This window comes from Typopeltis vanoorti, chromosome 7 (assembly GCF_054136105.1).
Source record: "Typopeltis vanoorti isolate ZY-2024b chromosome 7, IOZ_Tvanoo_1.0, whole genome shotgun sequence".
In the NCBI taxonomy this organism is placed as follows: Eukaryota; Metazoa; Arthropoda; class Arachnida; order Uropygi; family Thelyphonidae; genus Typopeltis; species Typopeltis vanoorti.
Window position 1 is genome coordinate 73,685,084 of NC_143555.1, and position 26,741 is coordinate 73,711,824.

At 36.5% G+C, this 26,741-nt stretch overlaps 1 protein-coding gene across 2 annotated transcripts in view; it reads right to left on the reverse strand.

Moving 5' to 3' along the window:
- Positions 1 to 26,741, reverse strand: part of Graf (GTPase regulator associated with FAK) — a 573,290-nt gene that overhangs the window by 98,425 nt on the left and 448,124 nt on the right. The window lies entirely within an intron of this gene.

Here is a 26,741-nt window from a genome sequence, read left to right on the forward strand (position 1 = left end):
TTCTTAAACAGCCAGAGGTTGTAGTCTTTTGGAAATCCTTCATGGGATAGGCTGTTCCACATAATCAATGTGGACAGAATGAAAGATGACAGGAGTAACAATTTCAATGAGTATGATGTTTGATTGTAAAGGAATGTTCAGCAGCTGAACAGTGGCCATGGAAATATCTGTAGAAGAGACTGCTGAAAAACCAATCTATGAGAGAATGGCTAAAGAGAGTTTATAAGAGAGGAATCATTAATCAACTTAATTGCCTTTTCTGAACAGAATCAATTTTTAGAGAGGTCTTAGGTGCACCACCCTAAACATGAGGAGCAGTATTCCAAGATTGGCCAGATATGGTGTATGCAGAGTAAGTAACTGGCCAGAAAAGAAGTGCAGTCTTAAGCAAAAAAAAAAAAAAAAAAAAAAAAAAATGATGCCATAGAGGTAATGTGATTATGCCATGAAAGGTCTGGAGTAAGAGTCAGTCTGAGAAGAGAGATCTGGTCTTGAGAATTGAGCATTGTCAAAAATAAGTGGAGAAGATCTGAGGTCTTTTTTTTTTTTTTTTGCATGAACACCAGCAAAAATGTGTTTTGAAAGCACTGAAGGTGACAAGGTTGTTTTCTCCCCAATAAAGGATACTGCAGAAATCAGTATTCAGGGCACTTATTACAGATGATCATGAAAGCTTAAGATGTTTGGGCACTGTGAGGTTTGTCAAATGAGTAAGAGGAGTGGAGACTGCTATCATTAGTAAAACTATGGATAGGATCTGCAGTCAATGAGAGCAGGTCATTTTTATAAATCAAGACGAGTGGGTGAAATGACAGAACTGTATCGGACACTTGTATTAACAGGAAATCTGAAGAACACAGTGACTGATCTCAGAACAACCGGCAATCCAATTACAAAGGGAAGAAGGCAGTCCATATAATGGGATGTTGTTGAGAAGCCTGCAATGCCAGACTCTATGAAATGCCTTGGAAACATTACACAGATTTCTCCAAATCTTTCCATGGCATGAGGTCAGAGGTGAGTTATGTAGGCCAGATCTCCTGTGGATCTGGATTGGTGAAATCCATACTGGTGGTAACTAATTAGTTAACAGTTCTCTAGGTATTGAAAAAGCTGACTATTGATAACATTTTCCATTACTTTGGGCAAAATTGAAGAAGGGCAATAGGTCAGCAGTAGGTCAAAAGCTTTCTTTGTTGACACATTCTAGGAGTAGTTTAAGATCTTGAATATTTGTTGTAATTAAAGCAGCATCATCTGCATAGTGCAAGTTATTTATTAACTTGCCATTTGATTACTCATTCCTTTCTTCCTTCTAAGTCCTTGAGAAATAAGCCTTCTGAGTAAATGTTAAACAGAAGTGGAGGTAGTACACATCCTTATTTCAATTTTGATATTGCTTGTCCCTGACGTCTGTTAGGACAGATTGAATCTGACCCAGTAGAGGTTTTTAATGATTCTAATATCATTATCAAATATGCCTAGTTGTTCTAAGATGATTGTGAGTTTATTATGCTGAACCTTATCAAAAGCCTTTTTGAAATCAATAAAACAAATATAAAGGTCAATTTGTTGTTCTCTGCATCTTTGTGCTAAGATACGTGAGCAGAAAAGTGCTCCTCTTGTTCCTAGGCCATTTAGAAATGACCTAGGAACAAGAGGAGCACTTTTCTGTTCTGAAAAATTTTTAATAATATTTTGAGAGTCTGGCTCATTAGGCTAATCAATCTAAATTCATAAGTTTTTTGTATTAGGTTTTTTAGGCAATGCAATGAAGATTGAGTTCATCCAGTCAGAGGGTAGTTCATCAGTATTATAAATTCTGTTGAATAATTTTACAATTTTATCAGTATTACTGTTATTGATTAGTTTAATAATTTCTGCTGGTAGTTCATTGAGGCCACACGCTTTACCCTGTCTGGATAATTTGATCATCTTTACTACTTCAGACTTCTAGATAGGTGGGCCCTGTGACTATATTCCTTGAATTTGTTAAGTCTTGTCTATTATCAGAAAGTAGAGCCTAAATGTATTCAGTCCAAACTTGTTCTTTTTTAGATGTTTCATTGACTATCTCTCCTTCATTAATCCTAAGTAGCATAGGATGTAGTTTTTTTCATTGATTCCAAGAATTCTTTACTTTTTTTATTTTTGTGAAGATTGAAGTCATATTTTTTGTGGATCCTCAATTTCATTACATTTCTCTTTCATCCAGTTTTCTTTGGCTTCTTTTATTTTAGATTTTATCTTGACCTGTATTTCTTTATATTTTGGAGTATCTTTATGCAGTCTGTGTTGGTCCATAAGGGATAAGATCTCAGTAGTCATCCAATTCTTCTGCTTGTGAGATGTATTATAACCCAGTATTTCTGTACTTATTTTTAGTTTCTTTTAGTTTCTTCAATAATTCATTCACTTCTAGTTCATCATCATTGGAGTTCCAGTTATTTTTTCTATTAAGTTCATTTAAGTTCTTTTTTTTATTTTTGCATTCTAATTTAAGTTCTTTTTCTATTTTCGCATTCTTTAAGTATTTTAAATTTATTTTTTTCTTTTTATTTTATTTTCGGATTTTCTTTAGTCTCAATTTGAGTTCTGCTACTAGTGGATTATTGTCTGACCAATGTCAGCACCAGGATAGGTCTTTACCCTCCTTACACTAATTCTAAAATGTTGATAGACTGAGATGTAATCAATCTGGTTTCTGCCTATGTTGTTGCTATTTTCTTGTTCGAAGCTCAAACCCATGTATTTGCAATTATTAGGTCTTCTTCTTGACAAAATTGTATTAAGTATCATTTCTTATCCCAAGTCCAAACTGTTCTACTGTGACCACAGATGCTCCTTTCCTTACTTCTGCCTTATAGTCTCCCATGACGATTATGTTGATGTCATGTTTCTTTGTCATTTTGAGAAGTTCTTTCAGCTGAGAATAGAAAAGGTCAATTTATGCATCATATTTGTCAGCAGTCAGTGCATATACTTGTATAACATTGATGTTTGATTGGCCCTTGAGTTCCAAGTGCTTTTTCTATTTTTGCATTCTAATTTAAGTTCTTTTTCTATTTTCACATTCTTTAAGTATTTTACATTTATTTTTTTTTTGTAGGAGCATTAACCTATTGGAGAATGGAATAAAGTTGAGTACACTTTTGGATGTTTCATTTATTTATTAATATTCCTACTCCATGTCGATAAATATTATTACTGCTTACAGAGTAATATAAGGTCATATAATTGGAGCAGCATTTACCAGAGTCTGGCCATCTTATTTCACTCAGGCCTAAGATTTGTATTTTTAGTCTTCTCATTCCTTCAATAACATTTCTCAGCTTTTCAGCTTCAAACATAGCTCTGACATTCTATGTTCCTATTTTGATTGGTTTTCCAGAGATTCTTAGAACCCTGTCCCGTTTAAGGGATGCTGAGAACTCAGGGCCATTGTTCTTGTTGTGTTTGCTATGGTGGTTGGTCTGAGGAGATTGAATGCAGTACTTTCCCTTCTTGCTTTCTGCATCACAGAACTATAGCCATTAAGGAAGTTCTATGCTCGTATCCAAGTCTTGAACCTTGCCGATGTAATTCATCTTCAGTCTTGAGATCAGTAAAGGTGTATGCTGCTGCCTGCAACCATGGAAGTCAATTTGCCATATCTGGCTACTCTCAAATGTCAGATGTCAAAAATAATTAAAAACTATTTTTGACATTAATCTTGTTGTAGCTGGATGTTACTATTTTAGTGAGAGGGATTAGTCAGTATGTAACAGTTTGTTTGATAACTTTTTATTTCAATACATAATGAGTGATTCTGGAAAATGGGGAGAGAAACTACAGCTCAGAGTACTGCAGATAACACATATTCTTATATATGTAACATGTATGAAGATTTATGTTTTGTTTTCTGTGTAGATAATCCATTTATGTGCTGAAACAAAGCATTTGTTCTATGAAGTGATTTTAATTTCTAACAAAGATAATACATAAAACTGATGTATGGGATTCTTTGAGAGAGATCAAAAAATGCAGTCAGTCAAGCTTTTTTTTTTTGAGGGGAAATTTGGGTGTTGAATTTGCAGGCTGAAACAAGATTTGTGTGCAGTAAATGATTGTGAATATTTTCTATATCCATTGATATCTCCTCCCCTGAGTCATATTAAAAAAAAATGATAAAAACACTATATATTACACTATAGAAGTTTCCCTTCATTTATCCTGCCATTAACTAAAAAAACTATAATAATTATAATCCGTGTGTAGAGGCTTAAGTGCTGTGAGGACATCATGTTGGAAGCTTAATGGATTATTAACACTTATCACCAGAGGTCCATCCTACAACTGCCGTTACAGGGCACTCCACCTAGTTAGGACTTTAGTGTCACCCAAGTGGTTGGGCTTAGTATTGTTTGTTATTTGTATTTATGTTACATTAGTTTTTTTGTAATCCCTGAAGATGTCTCAGTGACTGAGATGAAATATAGGAAGTATTAAATTCTGTTTTAATCCTTTCTGAGTGTTGTAAAAATTCCATTAATCCTCCAACATGATATAACAATTATAATTATTTATATGGGTACTCCATGGAGTCTAAAGACTCATCATGGAAGACTCATTCTATTCATTAACACAATACCTATCATAATCTCCTTAAACTTATTCACTGTTGGGGTGCTCACAACCATCTCTGGCAATCTATTCCACTCATTTACCACTTTCCAAGTAAAGAACCTAGTCCACATACCCTTACTAATCACACTCTTAGACAACTTCCAATCTCCCCAGGTATTAAAAATTTTTTTCTGTGTCAGTCTTATAGAATCCCTTTAGTAATTTGTAAATTTTTATCATATCTCCCTCTCCTCCACCTGTTAGCGAACTGTAACCCCCCCCCCCACACACACACTTGGTCTATCCTCATAGGGAACATTCCACAGACCTGCCACTCATCTTTGAATCCTCTCCACCACATCCAATCCCCAAGAAATGCAAGTGACCTAATCTGTGCACAGCAGTCAACATGTAGCCAAATCATAGCCTTATAAAGAGGGGCAATAGCCTCCCTATCTTTACTTGTCAATGTGTTCTTCAGCATCCAAGTAATCCTCTGACCTATTTTGCCAACTCTTGCTATATTATTATTATTAAGAGAGACCTTCAGAAAATCAGAGGCTCATCGAGGGATGCCACATACTACACACAACATTCAATGGCAGTCCATTCTACTGCCATTCCACGTACCACTCTATGAGAGAAAAATCTAGATCTCACCCACCCCCCTTATTAGTGGCATTCATTCTCAGCTTCCAAGGATACCATCTTATCCTTTCCCCATCCTCCATAAAATGAAAAATTCCATCAACTGAAATCCTATATGACCCTTTTAAAAGTTTGTACCTCTCAATCATATAACCCCCTCTTTCTTCTGTTTGCTAGTATCTGCAGTCTACAAATTCTCACTCTGTCTTCATAATCAGCACTCCACAATCCTAATATCATTTTTAACATTCTCCTTTGCACTCTCCCCACTGTATCAGAATCACAACAGAAAACAGGAGATGAGACTTACCAACTATTGCAAGCTTAGGAAGTAGCTTGAAGCAGTGGCATGGCATAATAATCTGCAAAGGAAGGATGTCAGTAGTGTACATGAGATGGTCAAAGGATATCTGAAGGAAGCAATATTAGACTGTACACTCAAAAGCACAAGATAAATCAGGTAGGAGAAAGAAGAAAATGTTGTAGAGGATATATAAGGAGAACATTGATCAGCAAGATTACAAAACAAGGTTCAAGTAAGAAAGGTGACCAGCATGGTAAGGAAAGCAAAATCAGATCATGAGAAGAAATTAGCTGAGTAGGTCAAAGAAAATCCCAAAGACTTCTTTCCCTATGCAGCAAGTAAAAGGGAGGATGACTATGCAAGGATAACTTTTAACAAATGTTGATGGTAACAAAATAACAGAAATAGACAAAATAGCTGAGTTACTGAGTGACCATTTTGCAAAGATCTATTATCCAAGTGAGGATACCCATGCAACGAATGTAACAGGAAATGATGTGAGAACAGAAGCTGAGAAATTGAAAGTACTTAAGGATATTGTGGTATCTTAATGCAAATACAGTCTGAGATTAGATGGAATATCCACTTGAGTACTATGAGAATGTGCACAGGAATTTAGCATAGCTTATGACTAGACTGTTTATCTTAAGTCTCAGTGTGGTAAAGTCACAAGGGAGTTGAAGGATGGCAAAACAGTTTCAATACATAAAGGAAGCTCTAAGACTGCAGTAGCAATTATAAGCCAACTAGTATATTGGGAGCAGTGATGATAAAGGTACTGGGCAAGTTGGTCAAATACAAAATTCAGTTATGGGTGGATAAGATTGTGATAAAGATATAAGGCACCATGGATTTGTGAATGGCAGGCCATGCCTTAATAAGTTACTAACTTTTTATAATAGAGTGATGGCTAAAATGGATAATGGAATGTACATGGTGATATTGCTGGAATTTGTATAGGCATCTGACAGGATATGACACAGAACTCTGTTCTGCAAACTGGAACAAATTAGGATGGATGTGAAGTTGGTGATTTGGATACAAGGGTGGCTGATGGATACATACCAAAGTGTAGTATATGGTGGAGCAGAATCCAGGAGAAAGCAGTGAATAGAGATGTACTACAAGGTTCTATGCTTGAACCATCACTGTTTAATTTGTACAAAAAAGGTACAGGAAATGTTTGGAAATAAAAAATCTTTGGCTGTTTGCTGATGATGCAAAATTAGGTAGAATTAATCAAGTTAATCAAGACAATGTATAAAGCATGCAGGATGATTTGAATAGGCTAATAGTATGGACAAATGATAATGGGCCAGTTTAAAATGGAAATATGTAAAATTATGCATTTGGGATGAAAAGATTACAAATTCTGTATTACACTGATGAAGCTGTACTCCAGAAAATTAATGAAGCTAAGGAATGGGAGTTCTGGTGGTGTAGGAGTTGAAGTTCATGAGCATACTGACAACATATTAACATGCAGAAATAGGAAAGGGTCCTCTTTAGAAGGTTTTTATCCAGCCACATGTGGATTATGCACTTGCATTTTCATCATATCAAACGTGGGTTTGATATGATGAAAAGAGGGAATATGAGAGAAACATTTTAAGTTATTACTGAAGAGGTTTTATAGGAATGATGCAGAAGAAATATTTCAGAACTTGCTAGAGGAGAAAGAACAAGAGATCATCATTGGAAATTGAGTAAGACTATGGCTAGTAAGGATGTGATGACTAGAATTTTTGCTTGGAGAGTGGTGAATGAGTGGAATGAGATTCCAGGGTCTGTTATGCAATTCTTTGTCAATCGATGCATTCAAGAAGAGTGGTACAATGGATAATGTGTGAATAACATGGGTCTCATAAGATAGTCTTCAGACTCCAAGAAGGTTCCCATACAATAACAAATTAACATTTGAAGTTATTATAATTATAACCTGAGATGTTCACTATCTCCTAAAACAACTGGTGCTAGGTCCAGAATTAAAATAAGGTAATGTCTTGAATAATCAAAGTGCAAATAAAAAGTCCAGTTTTAGAAGCACTTGCCTTAGTGAACACAGGAGCATTAATGTTTTATTTATTTTCTAAACAATAAAATGAAGTAACAGATTTCAGATATTGAACTGTGAAATAACTTCTGGGAAAATTCTAAACTAATAGCGAATCAAACAAAAAAGCAGTTAAATAACTCGGTTCTGGGTGTCAGAGAACTAAGTGGGGAGATGTAACTGGACTACAAAATAAACAAATTTTGAAATAATCTCCAAATAATATGTTTAGGATATAAACATTATTTATATCCTAAACATATATCCTACACATCACCCACAGCTGCAGTGGGTGATGTGTAGCCTCCTTGATGAGTACCTGACTCCCTGGAAGTGCAGGATAATAATAACATCATTAACAATACAGTGAATTCTGTGTTACTCAAATAGCTTGAGAAATGGTGTCTTTGGATAGTGGATTTTTCTTTACTATATGATTTTCTGCTAAGCATGGGTGTATACTAAAGTGCAGCCATCATATGTCAGACCAGTGAATTTCATTATCGTAATACTAGTTAGTACCCTTGGTCGTATGATGTTATATCCCTGAGGTCATAACTAGCATGCAATGGAACCTTTATTGTTTTCGCATTGTAAGTGGAAAAACCAGAAATGTGGAGAAGTATAAGCATGTTTACAGAATACCCAGTTCCACCTATCAAGGAGAGACAGTAGTCATAAACACAAAGAATGAAATTAAAGTGAAAACATTAGAAAGCTTTAAAATTCTAACATTCAGAATTATTATAAATGCCGTGTTGTGAAAATCTAAAGATCTGTTTTGTTTTTTTAAAGAGAAAACCACATAAGTGAAAACTAAGCATTCATTCTATGAAGTAATTTTTAACTATGATTATGAATAAACAAACAGCAAACTTTCTGAACTTTTAAAAACTTGGACGCAAGTGATTAATCTAAACAAACAATAATTACTTCATGATTATGTGAAATAAAATTCTTCATGAACAAAATATGTACTTTCCACTAATTAGGCAAAATGACAAAAAATAAAGACAGAAATTCCCCCACCCCCACACACACACCCCAGATACAATATTTATATAATCACATAACTACTGTATCGACTTGTATTGTTTTGTTACAATTTTGCATATACCCATCTATGTCAATTCCTTTTTAAAATAAAAAAAATCATAGATTGCAGTATAGAATTTTCTCTTATTTCATACTGATATTAATAAAGTATAAGATAAAAACACTGGAGATAACAAATATACTGCATATAGTCTAGTTTAGTATCTGTAGTTAAAATTACAGTCGTATAAGGAAATAAGTATTACTTGCTTTCAGCAGAACTAAGTCTGAGGAATAGCTACAAAACCGAGTTAACAATAAGCCAAAAAAACTGCTCATTATTCACCCCCTCCCCCCCAAAAAAAACCCATTAACAACAGAAAACACAACTGAGGTACTTAATTTGACTGCGAGAGAGTCCAGATGCTGATTAAAATTAAAAATTGTAACTGTTAAAAATGATATATGCTAACACTGAACAGATCTACGAGGGTGGTTTGAAAAGTTCTCGGCCTCGACCATAGATGGCAATACTATTGGCAAGATTTTTTTTTTCTAAGTTGGTACATCTGTCATAAGCATCCATGTGAAATTGCAAGTCATTCTATCAAGTAGTTTGTTTTATACAGCTGTCTGAAGGAAAAGTGTTGTCTGTATCCCTTCAAATGGATAAAATTGCGGTTATAAAATTCTTTATAAAACAAAGTTTAACGGTAAAAGAAATTCATTCAAAGTTCATAAAAGTTTATGGGCACTCTTCTCCTCCGTTTGCGACAATTACGAAATGGGCTGCCAAGTTTAAACATGGCCATACAAGCCTTGAAGATGATCCACATGAAGGATGTCCACAAAGTGTAATAACACCAGAAATCATTGATCAGGTGCACAATATGGTGTTGAATAACCAGCGAGTCAAACTGTGTGAAATTGCTGAGACTATAGGCATTTGAAATGAATGTGTAGGATATATATTGCATGAAAAATTGCATATGACAAAGCTTTGCACAATATGAGTGCCGTGCTCACAGCAGATCAAAAACATGCTTGCATGAAAATCTCTGAGCAGTGTTTGGAGTATTTTAACAAGAATAAAACTGATTTTGTGCATCGATTTATTACAATGGATGAGACTTGGATTTACCATTACCTACCAGAATCCAAACAGCAGCCAAAACAGTGGAAGACAAAGCAGGTTCCATCAGCATGAAAGGTCATGGCACCGGTGTTTTGGGATGCTAAAGGCATTTTATTTATTAATTATCTTGAAAAGGGTAAAACAATAACCGGGGAATATTAGTCCAATCTTTTAACCAGACTAGATGAAAAAATTTGTAAGAAAAGACCCGGTTTGCAGAAGAAAAAAAATCATCTTTCATCAGGACAATGCACCTGTCCATAAAAGTGTTTTGGTAATGGGAAAATTAAGGGATCTGCACTATGAATTATTGGAACATCCACCCTGGATTTGGCTCCCTCTGACTTCTATCTCTTCCCAAAACTAAAACTCTTCCTTGCTGGTCAGCATATTTCTTTGAATCAAGAGGAGTGATTGCAGCTGTAGAGGGTACTGAGAACCACTACAGGGATGGGATAATGGTGCTAGAGCATAGCTGGAATAAACGTATCAGTGTTAAGGGAGATTATGTTGAAAAATAAAAATAATTTTGAAATTATAAATTTGTTTTTTCATTGTTAGGACAAGAACTTTTCAGACCACCCACGTACATGTTACTTTACTACAAAATACTGTAGTAGAAGAAAATTTCAGCCACGATTTTTATTTGAAAAAAATGACAAACTGGTCTGGTTTCTTTTTTTTTTTCAACAACTAGCTTGATTTAAAAAAATAATCTAATCATGCCTTACAGAATTATATTTTCATGAACATATGAACTGTGACCCGAGGAAATGATTTGAATACATATATTCAACAAGCAAGTAATTAGTATCAGCTATTCTGCTTATTATCTTAGTATTAATAAATACTAATGCATTTATCAGTAGAAATGAATTAGAAGTTAGGTATCGAGACATTTATTTTATATTTTGGTTTAAGCCAATAAGAATACAATTTGGTCGGCTAAATCCCAAATTTCCAGCCCATCCTCGTTCGTTCAGTATCCAGGTAGATACCTAACAGGGTGCACTACGAGAAGGTGAGGATTAGACATTAGGTCAGAAGCCCTGGTCGGTTCTTCACATTCCTTAAAGGTTATGCAGAGGTCTCCTTTCAGTTATACAGCTTTGACCCTTAAGCAATAACAAGACAAACACAATGAAAATAGGCAGAACCATTGCAAATATCAACTGCACTGTGAATGGAGAATCTATAGAACAAGTAAAACATTTTAGCTACTTAGGCAGTATTTTTTGTAAAGATGGTAAATTAAATATGGAAATAGAAAACAGAATCAACAAAGCTGGTATGGTAGGAAGTCAAATGAATAAATTTATATGGAATAAGAGAAATTAGACAAAGAACTAAATTAGCTGTATACAAGACATAATAAATTTAGTTTAATCCTTTATCCAAGTGTGAGCAAACAAAGTTTGTGCCTGAAAGTATCTTCAGGACTGGGGTAAGGTGGTACAACACCAGGGCACTCCTTGCAAAGATGGAGTAAGCTACCAATACTCCTATCTCAGTATCTTCCATAATGCAAAACACATCTCCTTGCGGATATGTCTAATGTTATGCATTAAGGGAAGGGCCAACTGAAGAGACCTCAATAAAGGTCGAAACTAGTCTGGGTGGTGGCCCTTCCCTTAATGCATAACATTAGACATATCCACAAGGAGATGTGTTTTGCATTATGGGAGATACTGAGATAGGAGTGTTGGTATCTTGCTCCACCTTTGCAAGGAGTGCCCTGGTGTTGTACCACCTTACCCCAGTCCTGAAGATACTTTCAGGTGCAAACTTTGTTTGCTCACACTTGGATAAAGGATTAAACTAAATTTATTATACTCTGACCAAGTGAAAAATAAACTTTCAACATGTATACAAGACAGTATACTAATTTAGTTAGTATAATACAGTATACAGTATTCAAGCCAATTTTAACTTATGGATCTGAGAGCTGGGTCAGAAGTAAAACACTTGACCAAAGGCTAAAGACTGCAGATATGAGAGTCCTGAGAAAGATTAGGGGCATGAACAGATGGCATCAATGGCAATATCATATTAAAAACGAGGATATTAAGAAAGAACTTGACATTGTCAGCATCCAGGAATGTGTTAGTAGAGCTACTCTCAGGTGGTATGGTCACTTAAACAGAATGGGCGAGGAAAGATTAGCAAAAGAAGTGTTCTCTGCCTGGTTGGTAGGAAAAAGACCCAGAGGAAGACCAAGATATAGCTGGATTGATACAGTAAAAAGTGCCTTAGAAGACAAAAATATAAGATCTGATAATGTTGGAGTCTTGACAGGTAACAGACTGATATGGAGGAAAATTGTAGATAGGAAGTTAGTAATGATGTAAATTTTCCATGTAATACTATTATCCTGTACACCCCTCGAGGGTACGTGGCAGGAATTTGATGACGTATTGATAAGACAGATAGTCTATGCATACAAGGAGCATCACAGGAGAAAAAGCAGTATTAAGTGAAGAACATGATGGCCAAACTAATCTCTAAGCAAATACTGTATGACATAACATGAAGTCTTACTAAAAGAGAAAAAGACATTTCCAACATAATTAAAGGTGTCTTTTATTGTAATTTTACATGCTAAAAACAGACAATTCTTGGTAGTTTTCATTTGATATGGATATAAAGTGCAAAATTTGCATAGTTTATCAAAATATAAACTGGTAATAACTGAAATGGAACAAGATTTTATCCCTCTTGCTTTTTCGGTGAAAGTGCTATTAAAAGTAAGAAAAACGGAGAAAAGGCACTATACTAATTATGTAAATGAATTAATATATTCATTCCATCTGAATGATTTTGCAACTATTTTTGGTAGATAAGTGATAGAAAAATAAATAATGCTTTGAAAGCAAAGGGATCTATCCATTTATAAAGTAGACAGAAGAAAAATAAATGCAAAAGCCCCAAAATTTTTGGAATGAACTGTTTGGTATACAAAATGCTTTTTTAAAATTACATATGACAAGAAAGGTGACCAGCATGGTAAGATGGCAAAACACATTATGAGAAGAAATTAGATGCAGGTGAAAGGAAATCGTAAAGAGTATTTTTGATGAAAGGTGACAGAGGAAATGGAATTGCTGAGTTACAGAGTGACCACACAGTAAGGGTATATCATCCAAGTGAAGATATTGTTATGGCAGAGGTGACAGGGGTTGATGTGTCAGAGGTTGATGAACTGGAGGTACTTGGGATATTGCAGAAACTGAATGCAAATACAGCTGTGGGATTGGATGGGATATCGACTCATGTTTTAAGAGAATGTGAAAGGGAACTGGTGATACCTTTGAATCGGCTGTTTAATTTGTCTCGGCTCTGGCAAAGTCCCAAGAGAGTGGAAGGAGCGCAAAATAATTTTTTGCATAAAGGAGGATCTAAGTCTGTGGTAGAAAATTATAGACCAATCAATATCTTAGGAGTGGTGGTAAAAGTAAGAATCCAGTAATATGTGGATAACAATATGATACTGTATGAAGGACAGCATGGCCTTGTGAAGAGTCAGTCATGCAGTAATCTACTAACTTTTTTATAATAGAGTGACAGCAGAGTTGGATAAAGGGAATGGCTACACAATGATGCTGATGGATTTTGCAAAGGCGCTTGCCTTTTGATAAGTATTTCCCTGGGATGCTGCCTCATTGAACTGGCTGCTACCATCACTCCACTTTCCTCTAATCATGTACAAACATGAGCAGTTGTTGGTCAATACCCATAGAAGTTCAACTCCAAACTTCTTATCTTCCATCCCTATACCTCTACTCTTTGGAAGGGTCTTTCCCATAGTGTTTTCCCCAACGATTATTACAACCCTCAGGTCTTCATGTATGAAGGACAGCATGGCCTTGTGAAGAGTCAGTCATGTCTTAGTAATCTACTAACTTTTTTATAACAGAGTGACAGCAGAGTTGGATAAAGGGAATGGCTACACAATGATGCTGATGTATTTTGCAAAGGCGCTTGCCTTTTGATAAGTATTTCCCTGGGATGCTGCCTCATTGAACTGGCTGCTACCATCACTCCACTTTCCTCTAATCATGTACAAACATGAGCAGTTGTTGGTCAATACCCACAGAAGTTCAACTCCAAACTTCTTATCTTCCATCCCTATACCTCTACTCTTTGGAAGGTTCTTTCCCATAGTGTTTTCCCCAATGATTATTACAACCATCAGGTCTTCAAAAAAAAAAAAACATCAACAATGTCGTAGGTCTTGGGACCTCTTGTATGTATCTTGTTGACACACACAGACACACTTGATAGGACCAGTATAATGAATATTAACACTATGTAGGATATGTACGCCTGGGATATACTTACTTTGCATACAGGAAATGCAAAAACATTTCACTGTATGTTCTCAGAGGTAATCCTCCCCACCCCCATAGTCAAGTGTTTCTTTTTCTCTCTCTCTCTCTCTCTCTCTCTCTCTCTCTCTCTGTGTCAGGAAGAGTACACTGCGATCATCTGGTTGAAAATATTAACTGTTTTACTCTCTTTAGTATCAATTTATGATCTGTAATGCTGGTAACGCAAGTATACTGCACAGATTTCACAATTTCTGTGACCAGAACCATCAGCAAGTAGTGTCAGACAACGAAGGATCGCTGTTATTATATGGACTATTAATTATTTGAAGTTATGGCAAAATAGAGTCTTATTTCTGTTAATGGTATGTGTTGTTGTTCTGGCTGGTTTGTCTGTTTTGGGGGATGAAAACACCAGTTTCCAAGAGGAAACTTAAGAGGGGCATTTCAAAAGTTCTGAAAGCTGTGCATACATAGCCAGTGAGTGGTATAACTTCAGTCTATTCCCTAAGTTGAAAGAATCACTTTGTGGTAAATACTTCACTACCACTGATAACGTTTTTGTTGAATTATCAAACATATCAATTAAAAGGTTTGTTGATCTTATAAAAGGTTTGATCTTATAAAACTTCTTACTACATCAGTCCGCTGTCTTAGTCTTCCTCTGTTTCTTTTTACTGGAAACAAATACTTGTTTTACCAATCTTTCCTATACTATTCTGTAAGCTTTGCTCCCTCCCTCCCTCTCTTCTTCAATTAAAATTGGTTTATAGTTTTTTTTTTTTTTTTTTTAAATTTGTCAGCTTCACTTAATGTTGTGCCCAAATAGCTGAAATGTTTTACTTGTGCATGATGAAGTTTACATTTCAATGCTCCAGCCATTTAAATATTGAGTCTTTTTTTATTGCTGACTTCCATAACAAATTCATTACACCAGTTATTCAATGTAGTTAGGAAATCTTCAGAAATGTACAGGATTTATTTAACAGCATAATATCATCTGTACAAAGCTGAGTTAAATATCTTCACTTTTGATATGGCATCAGGCCTGGCCCAATGCCACTTTCATTCATAATATGATCTATAGTGAAAATAATGTTACCCTTCTCTCATGCCTTATTTAACATCAAACTATCTTCCTGTACCTCCTTCAAATATAGACTAAATACTGCTCAATATAAAGTTCCATTTAAATCATATAACTGCAGCATTTCAAGAGCTTTTCTTTTGGCGCCTTGTCATATCTTTTTCTAGATCTACAAAACTTAAATACAGATCCTTGTTATATATATACCTACAGTTTCTCAACTATTTGTCATAAAGTGAAAATATGATTCTGACAAACATTATTTGGCCTGAATCCTGCTTGTTTTCTTCCAAGTTTTCATTCTGCAATTTTGCTTAGCCTTTTCTGAAGTATGCTTTCAAAAATCTTATCCAGAACTAGGGAAATTTCTCTAACTTTAACATTGTTTTATTTCCCTTTAAATAGATGGATACTATGAGAGCTCCACTCCATCTAGAATTTGATCCTTTAATCAGGCCTTTTGAATTATGAAGTGTAGCCACTGTAAAGCATTTATACCTTCATATTTATACCTCATACATATCATATAAATACTTCATATTTATACCTTGCCGGCCTGGTTGGCTGAGTGGTTAGCATATCCACTCTCCAGCCAAAAGGCTGTGGGTTCGAATCCTGCAGTAGGCATGGATGTTTGTGATTGTCTGTGAAAATGCTAGTGGTGGTGATGGGCAGCAGATGGCATTGGTGTAGTTGCAATTTGTTGCAGTTGGTGGAGACAGAGCTGTAGAGCAAGTGTACTCCCTTAATGAGTCTTTGGACTCCCTGGATGTGTCACATAATAATAATAATAATATTTGAGCATTACTGGATGAATATCTACTCCAGCTACATTCCAGGTTTTTGATGGCTTTTCTACTTGATATATGCTGCTGATTGCATTCCTCTGGAATATTTTCTAACATTGTTCTACCACTTCTTGTTTCATTTAGTAATCTTTCAAGTAATTACTCTATACGACTAGAATACATACTTTCAGTTCATGACATCTTTATCATCTAATTCCTTTTACAATACTTTTTCCTCCATTTCTAAACTTTAATAGCCTGCAGAACATGTGCCACCTTCCCAATATTTATATTTTATGTTCTTACCTAAGTCTTCAAGACTTTTTTTTTTAGTTAGTTTCACACAATCCTTGGCTTTCTTACACTTTTCTTTGTATTCTCTCAGTGCATATGCTAACTTACTTGCCAGGAACTTTCAATACTCTTTCTTCTTTTCCTTAACTGTCTCTAACTTTATTAATCCATCATGGAGTTCTGCCATTTTCTATCCTTGCAGACAATCTTACCATATGCTTCTCTCGCCGGATCAACATTTTCTTCAGAATCTGCAAGTGAATCTCCAATGTTGAGTTCTCATTTTCAAACTTTCATGTTTTCACCAACAAACTTTGGTATTGGAGTCTATAGTTCATTTTTGAAAGCTACTCAACTTTGATTTGGATTCTTTTAAAACTTTCTTAAACACTTTCAATAAGATATTCAATTTCATCCTTTAAACACACAACTCTCTCACACACACACATTTAAATAACATGAAAATAAAAATAAAAAATATATTACAAGAGAACAACGGCACTAAATTAACTTGCAAACATATTGCTGACATTTGAAAGTGTTCTGATGCCATAGTATCAGAATTTTTGCATGTTCACCAAGGCATGATCTTATGTACACCAAAGCTGGATAGCTGAAGAGCAACAAATAGGTTATAGTTAAGGATGGCATTAAGATAGACCAGACTGAGGACAATTTCTGGTGATACCACAATTTTTCTCTCTTGCTCATTGTAGCATCTAAAAATGTTTTCTGATTTGTTCCAGATCACTGAATGAGTGACAAAATTTTCATCATTACGGTGAGCAGAATTAAGAACATGATCAAATAATGTGCTGGCTCTAGTTCTGCCATGATGTGTCTTGCATGTTTTCTTCCATACTACTTAACCATCTTGGATACTTTAGGCCAGGGGTCGACAACCTTTTCAGACTTGCAGGTCACATTTAACTATTATTTTTAATAATCAGGCCACAAGTGTTTAATTAATATAAAATAGTGAGTGAAAAAAATACTCAGGGTATCAATTTTTATTATATCAATCTTAAAAAAAAAACACAAAAATATTTCAAGTACGAGATATGAAACAAGCATGAAAATGAAACTCAATGAAAAATTCTTATCACAATATGCATGTCTCCCTGCTTAATGTGACTTTTGAGATTGCTTTCCCTTAGCCAAATTATCTAGATCCACTTTATAACCTGAGATGTAAATTCAAATTGAAGCATGCAAATGTTCATCAGTTAGTCGAGAAGAAAATTTAATTTTTCTAAAACTCATGGCAGAAAATGCTTGTTCACAAATGTATTTGCTTCCAAATGAGACTAATCATCTTCTTTGCAAAACTGATTAATCCTTCAAATTTTTTGGTAAGCATCGATAAATTTTTTGGATATTTTCTAACGAAAATGCATTCTTTAATATTTCATTGTGTTTTAATTCGAAAACTTCCATCAGCAGTCGGTTTGGTAGGTCATCAATGTCGACATCAATAGGGTTCAATATTCACAAATCTTATTGAAAATTCCGTTTTGTAAATCTTCAATAATACCAACAAAAGTTTCCTTTTGTGTTTGCCATCCAACTGTAGATGCCGATTTGCAACATATATAATCATGTAGATTTTCTTCCATCATATATTTCTTCAACAGACATAGTTTGCCTTCAAAAGCTTTTATGTCAGAAAGTTCTTATAGTTATTTACGTTGGCCCTACAGGTTCAAATTAAGTTCATGAAGGTAGTTGTAAGTCTACCATAAATGCAAGAGAAATAATCCATTTTTTATCCGATAGTTGTGGGACAGTATTTTCATGTTCCATCATGAAAATATCTATTTCTTCACGTAATTTAAAAAATATTTTTAGCACAGCACATCTACTTAACCATCTAGCACTTGACTAGTAAATAATGTCCATAATGTCTTTTCTTAATGATAAAATTTTACGGGCCGCATGCCATGTAAATATGTTATTATGGGCCGCCAAAAATGCATGTTGGGGCAGCATGCAGCCTGCAGGACGCCAGTTGCTGACCCCTGCTTTAGGCTGTCACGCTTTGGTTTAGTAAGGAATGAAATTTGGATAAAGGAGCAAAAGAAGTGCAGACTTTCTTGAGAATTGTAACTAACTTTGGTGAAACTGAACTGATATATAGTAGAAGTCTAAAGCTTTTATATCAGTATGGTGAGCAGGTGGATTAAATAGAAGCTTACGAACAGTCTGTTTGGGATAATTGTATTTCTGAAAAGCTTCTAAGAGAAAGTGTAGTTTTTTTTTTTGGAGATTTCTTCTTCTTCACTGAGGAAGGAGCAAGCACATTTATCTAATGTAGAAATGATGCCAAACTTTTGGCAGATAATGATGAGACTGCACATGAAGGTATCTGCTGGTATGTGTGGGTTTTCTATAAATAGTGATCTTCAGTTTTTCTGACACATGAGTGAGTTTGACATCCTGGAATGGGAGAGTACTGTTAACTTCCAATTCTGAGATAAATTGTATTCTTGGGTGTCGATTGTTGAGATGGTTATAATAAATTTAGTTTAATCCTTTATCCAAGTGTGAGCAAACAAATTTTGCACCTGAAAGTATCTTCAGGACTAAGGTAAGGTAGTGCAACACCAGGGCGACTCCTTGCAAAGGTGGAGCAAGCTACTATCACTCCTATCTCAGTATCTCCCATAATGCAAAACACATCTCCTTGCAGATATGTCTAATGTTATGCATTAAGGGAAGAGTAAGGGAATAGGTAGAAATGACCTTGCTAATGCTTCTGGCTGGTATCTCCACTTGGGCCTGGCTCCCACTGAAGAGACTTCAATAAAGGTCGAAACTAGTCTGGGTAGTGGCCCTTCCCGTAATGCATAACATTAGACATATCCGCAAGGAGATGTGTTTTGCATTATGGGAGATACTGAGATAGGCGTGATAGTAGCTTGCTCCACCTTTGCAAGGAGTCGCCCTGGTGTGGCACTACCTTACCCCAGTCCTGAAGATACTTTCAGGGGCAAACTTTGTTTGTTCACACTTGGATAAAGGATTAAACTAAATTTATTATATTCTAACCAAGTGAAAAATAAACTTTCAACATCTTTCTCTAAATCCAGAGTAATTTATTAAAAAGGTGGCACACCATTTGGCAACTCCTATAAGTAGAGATGACCTTGCTAATGTTTCTGGCTGGTATCTCCACTTGGGCCTGGCTCCCACCGAAGAGACCTCAATAAAGGTTGAAACTAGTCTGGGTAGTGACCCTTCCCGTAATGCTTAACATTAGACATATCCGCAAGGAGATGTGTTTTGCATTATGGGAGATACTGAGATAGGAGTGATAGTAGCTTGCTCCACCTTTACAAGGAGTCGCCCTGGTGTTGCACTACCTTACCCCAGTCCTGAAGATACTTTCAGGTGCAAACTTTGTTTGCTCACACTTGGATAAAGGATTAAACTAAATTTATTATATTCTAACCAAGTGAAAAATAAACTTTCAACATGTTGAGATGGTTAAGGAACTCCTTTAAAAAATCTGGTGCATAGCTCCAAATTAAGAAACCATCATCATCATCAATATACCTTTTCCATAACTTTGGCTTCAATGGGAATGAATTAGAATCCTTTTTCCTCAAAGGTATCTATGAGGAAAAAGAAATCAATAAACCTTCTGATTGTTATCCGATAGCTATTGGATAGTTATTGTGAATGCCAATGTGAACTACAACAATACCATGGCATCCAGAATGCCTTCAAATGTCAGCAATATGTTTGCAAGTTAATTTATAGCTGTTGTTCTCTTGTAACGTATTTTTTTTGTATTTCTCTTTTCATGTTATACACAAAATGAAGTCTTCTAAGAAGAAGAAGCTAACTGTTCATTCAAACAATAAACAGTTTTTTCTATTTTGGTATCGCTCAGATTTTAGTCATTAAATTTCTTCAAATGTGTCATATAGTAAATAAATATATATGCATTGAGTCTATATACATGAGAGGTCAAAAGACCTATGAGCACATCAGAGCAGTATCTGGAGTGCAAGTGAGGAGTCAGAGGTTTTTTTTGATTTCTTTTCTAAAAATCAATGTTTCTAACATCCTGCAGGGATTAAAACAGAAAAAGTTCAAACTTCTAAATGTTTTATGACAGCTTTAAACAAAAGTAAAACTTCATTTCTTCAATTCATAGTAAAACTTCAACAAACTACAATTACTATTATTACTATTACTATTATTACGGGCAACTCCAGGGAGTAATTAGACTCATCGAGGGAGGCCCCAAATCATATTCATCACAACTATTCGACATTCATACAGTATCTATCATACCTCGCCTTAAACTCATTCACTGTCACAGCATCCACCACAGACTCAGGGAGCGCATTCCACTCATTCACTACTCTAAAAGTAAAGAACCCAGGCTCTAACACCTTTACTAACCACACTTTTGCCCAGTTTCCATGGATGTCCCCTAGTCCTCCCACAACCAGCCCTGTTCTCAAAAATATCTTCTGAATTAATTTTATAGAAACCCTTCAGTAATTTGAATGTCTCAATCATATCTCCCCTCCTCCGCCTATCAACCAATTTTTGCAACCCACAAATCCTCAACCTGTTCTCATACGGTTCATTCCACAGACCTGCTATCATCTTGGTCACTCGCCTCTGGATCCTCTCCACCTCCTCCCCCATCAAGAAGAAACCTAGGTGACCAAATCTGAGCACAGTAGTCGAGATGGGGGTCTTATCAAGGCTCGATACAGAGGAACAATAACCTGCTTGTCAACGTATTCTTCAGCAACCAAGTGATTTGATGAGCTGATTTGGCCACTTTTGCAATGTGTCCCCTAAATTTCAATTCCTTATCCACCAACACTCCTAAATCTCGTGCCTCATCAATTTCCTGGAGCACAGTTCCACCAATGCAGTAAAATGCAGGCAATCTTTTCGCCCCAAAATGCATAACCTTACATTTTGCCACATTAAATTGACATCCATTCTCCTTAGCCCAGACCGCCAATCTATCCAAATCATCCTGCAAAATTTTGACGTCATCTGCATTCACTATTGCCCTACCCAACTTCGCATCATCCTCAAACAAATGAACTGTTCCTCTCAGATCCTTTCCTATATCATTTATGAACAAATTAAACAGCAGTGGTCCAAGAACAGATCCTTGTGGTACACCACTAGTCACAGGCCGTCTTGTGGACTCTACTCCTGAGTAAACCACCCTCTGATATCTCTCCGTCAACCACCCTCCTATCCATCTCACCAACCCTATGTCCATTCCCATATGCTGCAATTTACTGATTAGAATTCCATGTGGTATCCTGTCAAAGGCCTTAGCAAGGTCCAGTAGAATCACTGTAAACCCATTACCCTTATCCAGTTCAGCCGTCACTGTGTTATAATACGTGAGCAAGTTACTGAGGCATGACCTACCCTTCACAAAACCATGCTGTCCCCGATACAGTATCCCATTTTCTTCTATCCAATCTCGTATTTTCCTCTTGACTATTTTCTCTAAGACCTTGATAATGATTCCTGTTATGCTGATTGACGGTAATTTTCAACAGCAGCCTTGGAACCACCTTTGTGCAGTGGAACTATTTTCCCCTCTTTCCACCACCCTTGGGACTGACCCAGTCCTGAGGCTCAAATTAAACAAAATGGTCAAGGGCACTGACAATTCTTTGGCCGCTTCACGTACGACACGAGCTGGTATACCATCCAATCCCACAGATGTATTGACATTGAGGTTCTGTAATAGACTAGTTACCTCTACTTCATTCATCACAATTCCAGTATAAGCTGTTGGTTCTTCCATTCCTGCAAAGTCACCACCTGGATGATATACTCTTGCAAAGTGCTCGCTCAGTAATTCCACAATATCGACAGATTCGGTTACCTCCCTACCCTCAGCATTTTTTAAGATCATTCTACCATGAGCATTTTTCCTTTTACTTGCAACATATTGAAAAAACTGTTTGGGATTCTCTTTAGCCTGCGTGGCCAATTTCCTTTCATAATCTGCTTTTGCTTTTCTTACCACCCTTGTTACCATCCTGGCCTGAGCTTTATACTGTTCCTGCGCCTGATGGTCACCCTTCTCCTTAAATTCCCTCCACAATTGTTTCTTTTTTTGCAGCTCAAGCTTAATAGTGTTATTCATCCATTTAACCCCTACTTGATTTATTATTCGGACTCTTGGTGTATACAGTCAACCATTGCCTCCTGCAAACAGTTCTTAACCACCTCCCATGCGCTATCAACATCCAGCCCTTGCAGTTTTACATGCCATGGCATTGAGCCAAGCACACACCTAAGCTTGTCATACTTACCAGCCCGGTAATTCCACATGTACCCTGTCTTAATTGTAAATTCGACTCCTTTAGCCACCTCCCAAGTCATGACCTTATGGTCACTCTCACCAAATGGTGGCAACATGGTCATGTTCGTTACAGCCACATTCTCATTTGCAATTACTAGGTCGAGCACTCTCTGTCCCCTGGTATTTTCCAATACATGTTGCCATAGATAGTTGTCCCTTAATAACCGCATAAAATCCAATTCCTTCCTCCCATGTGCCCTCTCCTCTTTCCAGTCAATGTTACCATAATTGAAATCACCCATAATAATTACCCTCCTTCCACTCATTTCTTCTATTTGCTTATGCATACTATCCCCACCATCCACTCCATCACCCGGTCTATAGCAGCACCCAATTGTATATTTTGTTCTGCTAGATTCTATCTCACACCAAACAGCCTCAAATGTGCTTTTTTCCCCATCCTGCAGTTCAACTTCTATACTCCTTGGCTGAAGCTCATCAGCTATCATCAATAACACTCCTCTCCCCTTTTTATTCACCCTGTCACTCCTGAACATGCTATACCCGTCGCATTCAATCCCACTAGCTTTATCATCTTCTGTCAGCCATGTTTCACTAATACCGACAACCTGTGGCCTGGAAGTGCCAACCATGGCCAAAAACTCTTCCTTCTTGTTCCTAATTCTCCTGGCATTAGTGTACATGAATCGCAGAAGCCCATTTGTCCCATCCCTACTTTGATGCCTTATACTAACTATCCCATTCTGATTTGTTGTCCGTCGTACTCGCTCGGGCATAATATACTCATTCATACACTTAAATTCTTTGTACCATGTTTCTATCATCAAATGTTGGAAACATTGAATGGAAGTTACTTGTCACGCAGCTATTTTAAGCCATGTGAGTTATAGGTTACCATTGTAATATGATAGTGTGTTAATAAAAAGTTACCTCGAAATAATAATGATGCTGAAAAGTACATTCCTCAAATTGAAGAATTAAAAATTGAATTTGAAAATATTTACCTTGGCAGTAAATATCCCAAATATAAAATTTATTGTGCAAAAGTATTGTCAATCTTTGGAAGACCTATGTATGTGAGCAATTCTTTTCAATTCTGAAACTTTTAATAAGTCAAAGTTCCATTCAGGGATAAAATATTCTAGATTAAATGCAATACTTGATATTGCAGCACAAAACGAAAAAGCAGATATTGACATTGTGGGCCAAAATGTTAGCTTTGGCCCACAATGTTGGAGAACAAATAGAGAAATGCCATCAGGACCAGGAGACTTTTTAGTATCTAAGTTATTTAAGTAATTTTCTGATGTATTTTTGTCAAAAAACTGCAGGAGACATATGGTGCTTGAATTTCAGTATAGTATATGGCTATTTCCCTTGGTCATTAATGCAGAAGTTTGTGGAAAGAGTGATGCTAGGAAATCAGCTTTATCTTTCAGTGAAGTAAGAGTGGTGTCATCAGAATGAGGGAGAAGTCAAAGTGCAGGTGAGCAGAAGTCACATCCAATGGCCTTAGCAAGGAACCAGAAGACATGGCTTCCATTTGGATGGCAAGCAAGTTTTCTGCTGTTAGCCTTTATGAAATCAAATTTGGATCTGCTTATGATTGCTTTGCATTTGTTGCATGCTTTGGTATGAAGCTTGAGTTCTTGATGCAAGCCACCTTCAGTAACCTGATCCCCCTCCCCAACTCATCTGAATCACTTTCTATTGAACCATAGATTGGAAAGCAAACGAGGATTCTGAGTAGAATGGGGGGGGGGGGGATGAAGGCCTTCATGGAAGTGAGGATAAATTCTATCTATGATTTATTCAGAGCGGGTGTTAAGGTTGGATGAGCTGAAGCAATGTCTGATCATGGAAAGGAGGAGTAAAAGTTCCAGAGTTCATCCCATTTGGCACCTTTATAGTGACAGATAATGTAAGGCCAGGGGTGGCTTGAGGAAGGAAATTCTGTGAGAAAGGAGACTTGTACAAGATTGTAGTCTGAGCTGCCTAGAAGGGCAGCTCAGACTACAAGACTTTCTATTGAACCATAGATTGGAAAGCAAACGAGGATTCTGAGTAGAATGGGGGGGGGGATGAAGGCCTTCATGGAAGTGAGGATAAATTCTATCTATGATTTATTCAGAGCGGGTGTTAAGGTTGGATGAGCTGAAGCAATGTCTGATCATGGAAAGGAGGAGTAAAAGTTCCAGAGTTCATCCCATTTGGCACCTTTATAGTGACAGATAATGTAAGGCCAGGGGTGGCTTGAGGAAGGAAATTCTGTGAGAAAGGAGACTTGTACAAGATTGTAGTCTGAGCTGCCTAGAAGGGAGGTAACCACTATGTGTATTTGGAGGGAGAACTGGTTAAAAAGAGATTAAGTATTGAGTGAGTAAAGAGAGTTATCAGGAATTTGTGAAGGTAGGAAAACAATTTGCATTAGTTCATTGCTTATGGCAACAAATGATTTCTGCTTGGTCAATGGCATTGAAAAAGGGGAACTAGATGGAATTATGGACACTGAGGTCACCTAGGAAGATAACCTCACTATTTGGATGGCTTGATTGCATATGTTCAAATTTCATGGAGAGAAATGTGAAGAGGTCTGAATAGTTATTGGAGTTTGGAGAAAAGGCAAATGCAGCAGATGAATATTACTAGATGGGACAAAGAAATCTTGAGCCACAGGAAGTGAAAAGCAGAGGATTCTAAATTAGCTGCTCTTTGGTACAATGTCTGATCTTACAAGGCATAGGTGGCAAAATGAATTGTGTATGTTGTAATTGGAACATTGAAGGTAGAGAGTAGTGGATGATTTTTGAGTTTCTATCAAGAGTAGGTGGTCTGGTCTGGATGACTAACTGATGGTGAATGTCATTTATGTTGGTGTTAATGCCATGGATATTATTGAAGTGGATGTGAAATTGAGTTTATAATGAGGAGATTCTGCCATCGTTTGTATGTAGTGATTGTTTGCACTGTGCATTTTTTATTAGAATTAGTTTATGAGGAAGATTACTTTTTTTTTGTCACAGTGCCACTGTCACTGTTTAAGGTCCATCATCACTTTGTTCATGGTTGGATGGAAGGATAGAGTGAGGACGTATAGTGAGATAAGATAGATGCTTGGACATGACATCCATGCAGAAAGTGACCAGTCTCCTTGCTATAATATGGTCTTGACAGTGCTGCCTACATACCACTACTCAGACTCCCTCACCAGACACAACCTAGCAGAGTATTTGGTAGCAGGATTATGCAACCAGTCGATTGAGAAGCCTCCTAACTCATTACTGAGATTTAGGCCCATGCACTAACTGGTGGCAGGTCTGGGGCACTACCATTTTAACTGATGTACCATTGAAATGGAGGAGGTTATATGTCTCAAAGTATGTACGCATAGCCTTGAAGGGTATCACTCATTGCAAGGAGATGGGGTTGGGGTGGGAACATCTTACTCAAAACTAAGCGGTGATCACTTTCTATTTCAAATCCTGTGCATGCTCTTATGTGTTCTCAACCAGCATGATAACATCTGAAATCAACAATAACATAGTTAGATGTTTAATACTTTTCTTTTTTCTTGGGTACATTTTTATGTTGGAACATGGTGTGTTAGTCATGACCAATCCATGTCTAAACTAAAACTAAACTAAATCCAGCCAGCATTTACCATTATTATCAGTGCTGCTCTTTTCTCCAAATTTTCCCAAAACATTTCTACATGTCTGTCGATCACTTCTTACTTTTATATCTTGAACAAGGATCAACTTTCCTTTTTCTTAGTGTCACTGCCTTCCTAATGCCCCAACAAATAACTCCACTTCTTTCTTAGTAGAACCTTCTGTGGGAACTTAGCCATAAAGAAGTCTCACTGTCCAATTTCAAATTCTGATTCATGCACATTAGCCTGTTTGACAGTGCCTGCCATTCAAGAAGTTATCATCATGTATAGTGCTGAATAATATAACTATTTCTTTTCTCTGATCATTATTGCCTGAATATTAGATCTTGTATATTTGTTACTTATAAGAATCTCATCTGTTTTTGTCTTCTTTGTTTTGGTAACACCTATTATGTTGATCTGGTTCTTATCCAATTCTTCTAGTTCTACTTCCCTTCTTGCCAATGGTGCCAATTTTGGATTCTGC